This window comes from Chiloscyllium plagiosum, unplaced genomic scaffold (genome assembly GCF_037043375.1).
Source record: "Chiloscyllium plagiosum isolate Xiang-an unplaced genomic scaffold, Cpla_swu_hap1 HiC_scaffold_24, whole genome shotgun sequence".
Lineage (NCBI taxonomy): Eukaryota > Metazoa > Chordata > Chondrichthyes > Orectolobiformes > Hemiscylliidae > Chiloscyllium > Chiloscyllium plagiosum.
In genome coordinates, this window is record NW_028270162.1 from 44848641 (window position 1) to 44862426 (window position 13786).

A 13786-nucleotide genomic window follows, 5' to 3' on the forward strand; every position below is an offset into this window, starting at 1 on the left:
CTATTTATCTCTCAGCCCCCTTGGGCCACAAGCCTCATTCCTGATGAAGAGCTTATGCCCGAAACGTTGATTCTCCTGCTCCTTGGATGCTGTCTGACTGGCTGTGATTTTTCAGCACCACACTCTTCAATTCTGATCTCCAGCATCTGCAGTCCTCACTCTCTCCATGCTACTGGGCATGCTCAGTTTCTCCAGAACTTTCTGTTTTTGTTACTAATCAAGTAGCCTAGTAACCTTTCTCCTTAGCAAAGCCTGAGCTAATCTGACCTTCTGGGAGCTGCTATTGACTGGCTATTGGGAGTGGATTACTCATTGAGATCTGAGTCTTGGATTAGATTTAGTTCCCTCTGTAATCCACTGCTCGGCTTATCATTTTCTTTTCTCTCACACATTTGTAGAACCTTTTCAACCCAGCTGTGAATCTATTGTACATTTTTGCAGCACACCAAGTCGGTGAGTTATTGTCTAGTGGCTAGTTACAGGTACCTGACTCTGAGCATGAACTGTGTCAGGGCAGCTCTCATTATATACCCAGGGGACCTGGGGATGGGTGGGGTGGTGCTGTGGGCAAGAAGGATTTAGGAGAGTTTCAGTTTGCTATCTTGACCTTAACTAAGTGCAATGTCGAATGACTCCAGGATATAAATATGATTACTAAAAATTCGGGGGATAACCCCCAGTCACTGCTCTCATTTATTTATATCTACGTTGTGAAACGTAACAAAACACTTATGCAAAGTTGCCTACAGTTTCAGTGGTGACTATATTCAGCGGCTTTTCAATCATGAAAATGACATCATCGGTATTTGATTGGCAGTACAGCATTTTGGGACATCCCAGGGTAGGCAAAAGTGCAACATGAATGCAAGCCTTTGATATGGAAATGGACTTGAAAAGAAGCCTCTGTAGGCTGCACCATTATCCACACCCTGCCCGACAACTGAACATGGTTATTGAGTACCACTGGGGACAGGAGCTATCCTCTATCGTGATGCATTGCACAAGATAATCTCAGCCTCCTGGGGGAACGGCATGCAGCAATTGAACCAAGAATCCTTGAGAAAAAGAAAGCTAAACTATCTTGATTTTCTATTCCTGTCCCACATTCCTCATTATGTCAGCTGGGGTAGGGGACTGCTGGGCCAGTGCGATCCTATATGCAGCACTCATCACACCCAGGTCAAAATATTTCAAGTTGTGGAGGAGCCGGTGTTGGACTGGGGTGGACAGTGTTAAAAATCACACACCACTAGCTAGCTACCTGACAAAGGAGTAGCGCTCCGAAAGCTTGTACTTCCAAATAATCCTGTTGGATTATAACCTGGTGTTGTGTGATTTTAAAAAATATTTTAATCGATCCCAGTTCTGAGGAAGGGTCACTCGACCCGAAACGTTAGCTCTGATTTCTCTCCACCGGTGCTTCCAGATCTGCTGAGCTTTTCCCACAATTTCTATTTTTGTCTTTTTTCATTATTGGTGAAAATATGGGGGTGAATAACTACAACTTGTAAGACCACAGGTTAAAATCAGTTAATCCCCTGTCAAGCTGATATCTATCGATGATATTTTTTAAATTCACTGGCTGGTAACAAGACATTGAATTTTTAAAACCAGACACCTTAAGAAACACAGACTGTCTCCAACACAATTCAGGTGGCAACCTAATTTGTATTACACTACATTGCATAATCCAAATCCATTAGAATAAAGGCAGTAGGTCTGCCAAGTAACCTCTGAGGACTATTGTGCTGTTGAAAAGCTATCTAAGGCAACTAGGAGACAGTGATGTCTGCAGTGCTGGAGATCAGAGTTGACAGTGTGTTGCTGGAAAAGCACAGCAAGTCAGGCAGCTGATTCCTGATGAAGGGCTCCAGCCCAAAACATCTTATCTAAGGCAACTACCTGGGCATTCAACTGTTGGAGATGGTCCATTAAAAGCTAATAGTTTTGACAATGGGACTCTGGTTTCAGACAGCTTGACAGACATGAGCTAAACAAGGTGTGATTGAAATATACAATCCTGTTTAAATTACTGGCAGTTAGTGAAAGTGGTCACACTCTAAAACAACACGCATTTATATTCTTTAAGCACAAACTCTCGGCAAAACTGCATAAGCAGCTCAGAATCTAAATGGGATCCTCCTTATTCACTCTGTCTTCACAAAACTTGTAAGCTTTGGGTCTTGCCTGCTACTGTTAACCCGCTCTCCATGTGTAGAGGATAAAGAGTTTAAAGAAACATCTCTGGAACAGCAACCTACTCAATCCAGTAAACCTTTATTTCAGAACCACCAAGATCACTGAATTCAGCCAGAAACCAATGAAATCACCAGATTCCAACTGCATGCTCATTTATCTTTTTTTAATGGAATCCAATTTGGCCAAACTAACCTTCTCCACCCTACAATCTGTATTTGTGACCAGCCTTTTCCATTTTGGAATTAAAGTATAGAATTGGATGTGTTAAAGATAATCATTCCTCTCTTGGCCTGTTAAATGTTTTCTTCTGTAATTGATTAGTTTTTATTTCTTACTGATGTAAGTGAGTTTGAGCATGAATTGCCTGATGAATTGTATGGGAGCAGGCACCCAACATTGTGATCATAGTGAGTACTGCATAAAAGAATATACACCCACTGCAGGAGGAGGATGGACAATCTCCCGCCTTATTTTTATTGTAAACGGTGCTTTATTCATAAAAACATCTTTATGTACATACACAGATACTAAAGCAGTTCTGTACAGCTGCAAACAGTTCTTTGCATAGAAAAATATAACAAATATTGGAATTTGAAATTCCCTGCAATAGCAAAAAAACCATAGGCATTTCCTACAAGTGCAGGACACTATTTACATACGTTTGAGGCAAAGAGAGGGTCTGATTAATAGAACAGACTGGACTTCAGCAGAAAGATGTTAGACGGGGGTCTTTTCCCACTGTGCCTTACTCTGTCCCTCAGCGTAAGTCCTGCACCTTGGAATGTGCCAATCAGCAACACTCATTCAAGGTCAACTCTTTGTACTGGAAAGTCAACAAGTTTCAGGCAGAACAGAGAGCGTCTTTCACTGAGTTAATGGTCTTCCAGGTGCGGTTGATTTTCTCTCGGCGTGTGGCTGGGGAACAGGCAACAGAGTACAGAGTCCTGAGTCACAGAGCTGCACAGGATGAACCTCAACAAAAGCCACTGCATCTCTCTCCAGACTTCCTTTGCAAAGGCACATTTCAGCAGGAGATATATGACTGTCTGTTTTCCCTTGCAGCCACTTTGAGATCAATGACCCTAGACAGGACTTTATAATCTACATTCAACAATGAGATTGGTCGCCAATTTCTCATTTCCTCCCTCCCGTCTGCTTGGCGATGATGGTGATGATATCTTTCCTCATGGATTCGTATGTGCTCCCTGCCTGAAACATACTGTTGTACACCTCCAGCAGGTCCTGGCCAATCAAGTCCCACAGAGCCAAATCCAACTCGGCCAATAAGCTGCTGCTTCTGGGAGTTTTATTCTTTCCTAAGGACTCAAGGGTCTTGGTCAGCTCATCCAGAGATAGCAGCTGGTCCAGCATCTCCCAGGTGCTATTGTCTGAGACCTCCATGATAGTCGACAGGAGCGATTGGGAGGTCTCTCTTTCTGAGGGCTTCAGGTCATACAGTCCAGTCTAAAAGGACTCACTGATCCTCAGGATGTCAGACTGAGATGACGTTACCAAGCCATCTTCTTCCTACAGGCTTTCACTGAAGAAACACGAGCACGTCTCATCCTGTTCCACAGGGCAGACCATGGACAGGAAGGTTATCTTGGAGGTCTCCAAGGCAAAGGGCGAGGCTTACTGGCTCTTCACCTGCTGATCCTCAGTCATCTGCAACAGCAGTAGGTTCTGCCTGCTCTGCTGGAGTTTGGATAGTTTTCCCCATCTCTCTCTCACTCTCACCTTCTTAACACCTTTGAGGATAAAGAACCACTTGATGATCATGTGACTGTTTCCCACCAGTCCACTGGAGACTCACAGCTCTCCAATCTGTGTAATCCCTGTTGAGCTCCTCAATGTTTTTTGGGGTCAACAGTTTCACGTTCCCTTGCCAGCCCACTGGTCATCCTATAGGTGACAGTCAGCCAGCAGGAGGCAGTGGTCAGAGAAGAACACCAGCTTGACGTTTAGATTAGATTACTTACAGCGTGGAAACAGGCCTTTCGGCCCAACAAGCCCACACCGACCCTCCGAAGAGCAACCCACCCAGACCCATTCCCCTACATTTACCCCTTCACCTAACACTACAGGCAATTTAGCATGGCCAATTCACCTGACCTGTACAGTTTTGGACTGTGGGAGAAAACCAGAGCACCCAGAGGAAACCCACGCAGACACAGGGAGAATGTGCAAACTCCACACAGACAGTTGCCTGAGGCGGGAATTGAACTGGGTCTCTGGCGCTGTGAGGCAGCAGTGCTAACCACTGTGCCACCATGCCGCCCTGTTTGTGGATCTGACTGAGAACATGCGGGGGCACAAACAGGAAATCTATCCTTGAGCGATGTATTGCCTGACCAGGTGTATCTACACTGCACTCCGTCTGACAATGTCGTGTAACTTGGTGACTTTACCTGTTTTCATCGGGAATCTGGATGTGGTGTCCGATCGCCATCAGCCCCTCCGGTTCGTCCATCCCCATTGATGATGCAGTTGAAGTCTCCAGCCAGAATGAGTGGCGTGGACATCGCCAGCAGCAGTGGGAGTTGCTGTAGAACGGCCAGCCGCTCACTCTGTACCACCGGGGCGTACATGGTAATTAGTCTTATGTATGTAACATCTGCTACAAGAAGGCACTTGCCCACCACCTCCTTAACCTCGGAGATGGTGAAGATGCCCCCTCCCAGCAGAATACCCAGGCTGCACGAACAGCTATCGTTCCCCCTGACCAAATTGAAGGCCCAAGGGCCCACAATCTCCACCATTTCCTGTAGTTGCTGGGGTTTGGTATCCTGAACTCCTGCAGAAACAGGAACTCCGCTTTGATATTGGACAGATAAGCCAACGTGGAAACACATTGGCTTTCACGCTACGCACATTTATGCTGACAATCTTCAAATCCATGTTAAGTTTTGTTATAGATCACCGTACTGTCCAATAAAGATTTAAACATGGTCCTGTCGCTGGGCGAGCTCCTGCACCCCGTGGTCTCGGAGAGCTGTTGCACCCTTGCAGGGCCGAGGTAGCACTCCTGTTCTGCCCGGTGTCCATTGCCCTGATCAGGTGCCATTGGAACCAAGGTGAAGCCAGGACAGTCCAGTTTCATGTTGTGCTCCGCATCGAGCTGAGCTATTGTTGTGTTCCACCCCTAGAACAAAGTGTCACTGCTCCCGCTTTCCCGGAGCTGTGCTGGGCTCCACGAATTTCCCGGGCCCCTCGCAATATCCAGTATTTCTGGGTAGAGGGGGTACTTTATTTCCTCTCCCCTATTGGTGCATCATTGGAGGAGCAGTCCCTGATACATTCTTCATACAGCTGTCCCTTTCCACTCTGCTACTGGCCCTGTGAGACTGCAGGATTTCCCTTTGTGGTTTTTCCTCGCTACCTGCCACACCCCTACTGTTTGTGCACAGTCTCCTCCTCCAGTGACTCTGTGTTCTCCACTGGAGGTTCAGTCGGTTTATCACTGTCTGGAGCATCTTCCTTCCTTTTTCCATAAGTCTTGCCTTCCTTCTGACTGTCCCTTTGCTCAGTCGTTTTATTGGAGTGTGGTGATTTCCTGCCCTTTTGGGATCCACTGCTTGTTGTGCCACTTCTGTGCATATGTGGACCCCTGTCCTGGGTAGGCCTTGTACCCACTTGCCTGGATGAGAGCAGCCCCAACAGTACTCAAGAAGTTTGACACCATCCAGGACAAAGCAGCCCACTTGATTAGCACGGCATCCATAAGCATCCACTCATTCCACCACTGAAGCTGAGTAGCAGCAATGTGTACTATCTACAAGATGCACTCTAGAAATTCAGCAAAGATCCTCAGACAGCACCTTCCAAACCCTCGACAACTTCCATCTAGAAGGACGAAGGCAGCATTGGAACACCACCACCTGCAAGTTCCCCTCCAAAGTGCTCGCCATCCTGACTTGGAAATATATTGCAGTTCCTTCACTGTCACCAAGTCAAAATCCTGGAACTCCCTCCCTAAAAGCAATGTGGGTCTACTTACAGCATATGGACAGTAGCAGTTCAAGACGGAAGCTCACCAACACCTTCTCAAGGGCAACTAGGAACAGGCAATAAATGCTGGCCCAGCCAGTGATGCCCACATCCCTGGAGTAAACTCAAAAACATAAAAAAAACCTCCATGGAAAGAGTGGCAGTTGTCATGGAGACCCAGCCCCAACAGAGTATTCAGACAGAAATGGATTCAGAGCTGCCCTCTGTTGCTGTAGCCATGGGTGTACAGCATCAATGGCAAGGAACAACTGATTACAGTTACCAGGGCAAGGACTTGTTCTTTCATCTGGAAAAGTGGTCCACTCCCTTTGTTTCAGAAATCCATCCCAGCATTTTGTAGGGTGGACACTACAGAAAACATTCTTACAGCACATGGGCTGGTGTACTAATGGAAGAGCACTGTATATACATTGATTGAGTGCCCACGCCAGTCATGTGCCAGTCTTTTTATTTCTTTGCCTACCATTACGCTTGGGTGCTGCCCTGGCCTCTGCAGCTGAGGTAGTGGCTCCTGCTGATTGGTGTACCCTGTAATGACTTTGGTGGATGGCCTGTGGGGGCTCAGGGTTTGGAGGACCCAAGCCAGCCTAATGTCTCCTACACAGATGCTGGAACACCTTCCTGTAGGGACGCTGAGAGAATAAGGTGACTGTAGATGCACCGGGAACATTCTCCAGGAATAATGTTCTGTATTCTGCCTCTGCTTTGCTTGAAGCGACTTCTATAACCTTGCTTCCCTTCAGGTTCCCTTGTTGTCTGAAGTACACATTGTGCTGTGTCTACAGTTGTGTGCAATAAGAGCAAAGTCTAGGTTTGTGCATGCAGCTTGACTCATCTAACTGATCACAGTGTCAGCACATAATCTTTACTCAACAGAATAATTCAAAATGAAATGTCCTAAGCCAATGAAGTAGGTCACACAGAGCAAACATCACTTCCCAGCCAGCCCCTCATACAAAGTAAACATTAAAACAAACCTGTCTATGTTGCCCTGTAAGAGATTTGCTGCAAGATTGTCATGGGCCTGTGGGTCTCCTTGGACTATCACCCTGTCTGTAAGTAACCTCCTGGACCACATCAGGATCCTGACCTTCATCAGCCTCATCAGAGGAGAGCTCTTGCTGTATCTCTTCCCCTTGAAAGAAATACCTCCTCTTTGTCAAGTTTGACTGTGGAGTGAGCAACACACAACGGCACAGCCAGGTATCTGAAACTCATCCTCAAGAGGGCAATGAACTGCTTAACAATAGCCACTGTAAAAAGGGAGGGAGGAACTGAAGAAAATTACAATTACCAGAGATATAGTACTGAGTAAATTATTGGAAGTAAGTTGACAAGCCCCCAGGTCCTGATGGATTTCATCCTAGGATCATAAAGGAAGTAGCCGGTGAGATAATTGATTTTAATAGCGCAGAATGTATTGGATTCAGGAAAGGGTCCTTTAGATTTGTAAATAACTAAGGTAACTTCTTAATTTAAAAACAAGGGAGGAAGGCAGAAAGCGGCAAACTGAAAGCCAGTTAACTTAACAACTGTCACAGAGGAAATGTTAGAAATAATTCTGAAAGTCATTATAACAGGGCAAGGGCTTTTGCCCGAAACGTCGATTTTGCCTGTCCTCAGATGCTGCCTGAATTGCTGTGCTCTTCCAGCACCACTGATCCAGAATCTGGTTTCCAGCATCTGCAGTCATTGTTTTTACCACTTGGGTAGGTAATCAGGCAAACCTCACATGGTTTTGTCAGAAGGAAATCTTGTTTAACCAATTTATTGTTCTTTGGACAAGTATCATATGCTGTAGTTAAAGGGAAACCATTGGGTTTAGATTTCGAGAATGCACTTTCAATAAGGTACCACATCTAAGATTATTGTGGAAAATACAATCTCATGGTGTGAGGGGTAAAATAATGGCATGAATAGAAAATTGACTTGCCATCAGAATGCAGAGACTAGGAACAAGTGTTTGCTTTTTCAGTCGAGAGTGTGGTGTTGGAAAAGCACAGCGGGTCAGGCAGCATCCGAGGAGCAGGAGGATCGATGTTTTGGGCAAAAGCCCTTCATCAGGAATGAGGCAGGGAGCCTCGGGGGTGGAGAGATAAATAGGAGGGAGGTGGGGCTGGGGGGAAGGTAGCTGAAAGTGCAAAAGGTGGATGGAGGTGGGGGTAATGGTGATAGGTGGGAGAGGAGGGTGGAGCAGAGAGGTGGGAAGGAAGATGGACAGGAGGTGCTGAGCCCTCATGACCTGTCCTACCTGTCCATCTTCCTTCCCACCTCTCCGCTCCACCTTCCCCTCTGACCTATCACCATTACCCCCACCTCCATCCACCTATTGCACTTTCAGCTACCTTCCCCCCAGCCCCACTTCCCCCTCCCATTTATCTCTCCAACCCCAAGGCTCCCTGCCTCATTCCTGATGAAGGGCTTTTGCCCAAAACATCGATCCTCCTGCTCCTTGGATGCTGCCTGACCTGCTGTGCTTTTCCAGCACCATACTCTTGACTCTAATCTCCAGCATCTACAGTCCTCACTTTCACCTGTTTGTTTTATCAGGTTGCAGGATATTAACACAGGGATCAGTGCTGGGGCCTCGACTCTTTACAATATAAATGATTTGGATGCAGAGATCGAAGGTATTGTACTTAAGTTTGCTGATGACACAAAGATAGATAGGATAATGAGTTGTGAAAAGGACATAAGGTGCTCATAATGCGATATCAATAGGTTAATTGAGTATGCTAAGAATTGGTAAAGAGTACATGAGAGAGCGTGAAATTGTTCACGTTAGCAGAAAGAATAAAAAAGAAACATGTTGTCTAAATGCTGAGAAATTGCAGAGCCTCTGAGATGCAGAGAGATCTGGGTGTCCGAGTGCATTAGTCACAGAAAATTAGTATGCAGGTACAGCGAGTACTCAGGAAAGCTAATGTCACGGTTTATTGTGAGAGAAATTAATGACAAAAGTATGGAAGTTATGTTTCAGTTATACAGGGCATTGGTAAGATCACATCTGGAGCATAGCACTGGTCATTGTACTTATGGAAGGATATTAATGTTTTGGAAACAGTTCAAAGAATGTTTACTAGACTAATACCTGGATGGGGGGGGGGGGGGGGGGGGAGGAGGGGGTGGGGGGTGGGTGGGTGTTGTCTTATGAGGAAAGGCGTGCAACCTCTGGAGTTTAGATGAGTCAGAGGTGACTTCATGGAAACATTTCAGACTCTGAGGGGCCATGACCAGGTGAACATTGAAAGGATTTTTCCTCTCGTGGGAGAATCTAGAACGAAGGGTCACAATTTTAGATAAATACTTAAACAGAGGTGAAGGAATGTATTTTGTCTCAAAAGGTTGCAAGTCTTTGAAAGTTTCTTACTCAAAGCAGAGGTAGATGGATTCTTGATTACCAAGTGAATGAAAGAATTCAGATCAGCCATTATGTGATTGAATAACACAGCGAGCTCAGAGGGCCAAATGCCTACTCTTGATCTTGTTTTGTTTTGTTTATATGTTTGGAGAGGGTGCCAATCAAGCAGACTACTTTGTCTGGATGGTCTTAAATTCCATGAATATTGTTGGAGTCACACTCATCCAGCAAGAGGAAAACATCCATTGTACTTCTGTGTTGTACCTTAATGAGGTGGTCAGGCTTTGCGAGTCAGAAGTGAGCCAGTCACCAGACAATTCCTAGTCTTGTAGCCACAATATTTATATGGCTAGTTCAGATCAGTTTCTGGTCAATAGTAATTCCTAGTATGGTGTGGGTTAGTGAGGGAGATGAGTAACAGTGATGAGTTGGAGATTAGAAATAGTGCCTTGTGGGATATTAAGAATAGTGGGGAATTACCAGTATTTACTGTTGTATATCAAAGTGCGATGGTTAAAATCTTGCTTGTTGAAGATGACCTGGCTGTGCACTGCCGTTGTGTGTTGCTCACTCCATTCTTGGGGTGCCTACTCCTGCCTACTCCTGGCCCATTTCCCTCCAATCCTTTCCTATTCATGTACTTATCCAAATGTCTTTTACACATCTTCCTCAGTGGTTAGCTGTACTGCCTCACAGTGACAGGCCTATGGGTTCAATTCCACCCTTGGGTGACCATGTGCAGTTTGCACATTCTCCCTTTGTCTGTGTGAGTTTCCGCCAGGTGCTCCGGTTTCCTCCTACTGTCCAGAGATGTGCAGGTTAAGTGGATTGGCCATGCTAAATTGCCCATGATGTCCAGGAATGTCCAGGCTAGGATTAACCATGGGAAATGCAGGGTTACAGAGGGAGGGTGGGTCAGGGTGGGATCCACTTTGGATGGTTGGGATGGATCAAATTACCTGCTTCCAGACTGCGGGGAATCTATGATTTCCCCACAATCATTCCAATATACTGCTAACCCTTAAGTTCCATTCCTTCCTATCTTACCCATCTTTATCCAAACCTCTTTACTTCAGATCCCTTTTAAGTTGAACGTTGCCAGCCTGTCCTGGTCAGGTTTACCAGTGCCAATCTGTGTGGTAGCCTCGTTTAGACAGGGTTTGCCCCAGCCAGCTTTTACCCCTTATAGTGAAAGTGTTTAACTACAACAAGCAAGTCTGCATGTGGGTCACACTCCTCATGGGCTGGTTGACATGGGGAGGCATCACTCCTTACGCTGTAAATTTTTGTACAAAGAAACAATTTGGTTATGTCAGAGCTAAGTATGGAATATGTTTGTACTCCTTGGAGCTTGAAGAATGAAATATTGTGTGTGGTTCAGGTCGCCCTCCTGTGGGAGGGATGTTGTGGGGCTTGGGAGGGTTCGGAGGGCATTTGCAAGGATGTTGCCGAGGTTGGAGGGTTTGGACTGTGGGGAGAGGCTGGGGCTTCAGAGGCTGAGGGAGGGATGGCCTTGTAGAGGTTTAGGAATTCATGTAATAGAGGGCATAGGTTTAGGGTGAGGGGGGAAGATTTAAAAGGGGCAATTTTTGCATGCAGAGGGTGGTGTGTGTATGGAATGAACTGCCAGAGGAAGTGGTGGAGGCTGGTACAGTTACAGCATTTAAAAGGCATCTGGATGGGTATATGAATAGGAAGGGTTTGGAGGGATATGGGCCAAGTGCTGGCAAATGGGACTCGATTAATTTAAGATATCTGGTTGGCATGGACGAATTGGACCGAAGGTTCTGTTTCCGTGCTGTACATCTCTATGACTCTAATTTAAGTCTGTCAGGTGGATATCTCATATTTAGTCAGTTTGTGAACATGCATGCTTCTATTTATTGTTAATAAGACTGGTGTGTGTTTGCCTCTAATAGGATGTTTTATCCAAGGCAGTACTGCTTAGGTTATCTCCTGTAACATTAAAGAAAACTAGTCATAGATATCAAGACTCCATTTATCACAGCTAACTATTATGCATATGCATGGCATTCCTCAGGCACATAACTATCTTGGCTAACGTTAAGCTATTAGGTTACAATAGAATGTACTTCCAGTAGAGAACCATGCTTCAAATATCTGGGCTAAGATGGAGTATGAGACCTTTCTACTTTCAGGTCATATGCTATGATACAGTAATGATATCATGACTGTGTGTCTTAAAGGCATACTGACATTCTGACTGTGAGACGTAACAGAATGCTTATTAACATCCTAGCCTGAATGCAATTCCTGTAGGCTGGGGTGATAACATGTATTTGTGGCCTGATAATGAATTGCAAATCAGTCCTAACAATTGAAATTAGAAAAGCCGACCGACCTGAGAGGCCCTGAGCACCTAAAATCAAAGGATGAACCTGGGTCCGGAAACTGAGCCTCTGCCTTCTGCCCAATTAAGATGCCCTGACCCAGCCTTTAAAAATCTCCGGGTAGCCCGAGAAGATCGCGCCCGTTAACTTTGTTTCTCTCCACAGATGCTGTCTGACCTGCTGAGTTCCCTGTACTGTTTGTTCAGAATTCAGAATTTCCAGCAACTGCAGCCATTTGATATTTTTTTCTGTTGTCAGGACAACAATGAAGTCAGTCACACATCCCAACTGGCTATTATTCTTGTGCTATCCCAGACATGAGGGGTTTGTCGTATGAAGAGAGAGGTTGAACAGTTTGGGTCTGTACACTCTGGAATTTAGAAGAATATGGGGAGATCAAATTGAGGTCTTCAAGATGATAAAAGGTATGGATAAAATACATGTGGAGGGGGTGTTCCTCTTGTGGGAAATACCTTGAGTATTGTGTGCAGTTTGGCCCCCTTATTTGAGGAAAGATGTAGTGGCATTGGAACCAGTTCAGAGGAGGTTCACTAGGTTGATCCCAGAGATGAGGGGTTTGTCGTATAAAGAGAGATTGACAGTTGAGGCCTGTACTCTCGGGAATTTAGACGGAGGGGAGGAAGATCAAATGGAAGTATTCAAGATGGTAAAAGGTATGGATAAACTAGATGTGGAGGGGATGTTTCCTCTTGTAGGGAATTATAGGATGAGAGGTCATAGTCTTACGAAAAGGGGTAGCAAATTTAAAACAGACTTGAGGATAAAGTACTTCTCCCAAAGGGTTGTGAATCTGTGGAATTTGCTACTCCCGAAGTGAGTAAATTTAAGGGGGAGTTAGACAGATATTCAATTGGTAATGAGTTGAAGGGTTATGGAGAGAAGGCAGAAAATTGGGGGTGAGGAGCAGATCAGCCATGATCGAATGGTGGAGCAGAATTCGATGGGCCGAATAACCTAATTCTGCTCCTATATCTTATGAACATATTAACTTATGAACCTTGGCAGAAAGAGATACAGTCCACCTGACAGCATAAGATCAGGCCCATACCTGACTTATCCATACAGGGGAGCAATCCACTGACTGATTCTGCAGGCATTTGTAGCCTGGCCAGTGTGTGTAGGTCTGACTGGAAAGAGTTAAAAAGGATCTAGTTTCAGTGAAATCTCACAATAATTTTCAGTGCTCTGAACATCTGCCAGATTAAATTCTGAGAATCCCGGACACAGTTTGTTGGAAATGCCAGTGGAGCTGCGCAATGTTCACAAACACAAAAACCCACTGGCAGCTTTAATTCTATTTGTGGATTTGGGATCCTATTGCTTAATCTCATTTTCCAGAAGCATGTCAGAATGCCAAGATTTTGTACACCCGAGTGTTTCTGTTTTCCTGCTGCGGCACTCAAATCGAGCATTTTAAAAACATAGATCTCAGAAAAAGAACAAACTGTCCCTTTCAGCAACAACAACATGCACCTTCAATGTGGTTCAACACCCTTCAGTGCTTGACAAGAATATTTTGACAAAAATTAACGTCAATCCAAAGAAGGAAGGGGTGATTTTCAGCACTGAGTTCTTCTTCATCACAAGGTTTTCAGCTGAAATATTGGTTGAACCTAGGGTTAGCACAAGACTCCATTTGGGAAAATGAGCTGAAGCCCAATTCTAGGAATGGCCACTTGGAAGATCATTAACAAAGCTGATTACCACTGAAGATACCTGCTAGTGCTCAGTAAAGGGCTTCAATATCCAGTCTCTCTTCACAGCAAATAGATTGTTTGGGAATGAATACAATATTGATTTCAAGTACGACTTAAAGGGATATTCATTATTTTACATTCATTTCTGC

At 45.1% G+C, this 13786-nt stretch overlaps 1 long non-coding RNA gene across 1 annotated transcript in view; it reads left to right on the plus strand.

Annotated features, from left to right (window-relative positions):
• The first annotated feature begins 7190 nt into the window (after positions 1–7190).
• LOC148145406 (uncharacterized) overlaps positions 7191–13786 on the plus strand; it is a 28549-nt gene continuing 21953 nt past the window's right edge. Inside the window, exons 1-2 of the long non-coding RNA XR_015761280.1 lie at positions 7191–7410; positions 8758–8837. This is a non-coding gene — a long non-coding RNA (uncharacterized LOC148145406). The remainder of the gene's footprint in view (positions 7411–8757; positions 8838–13786) is intronic.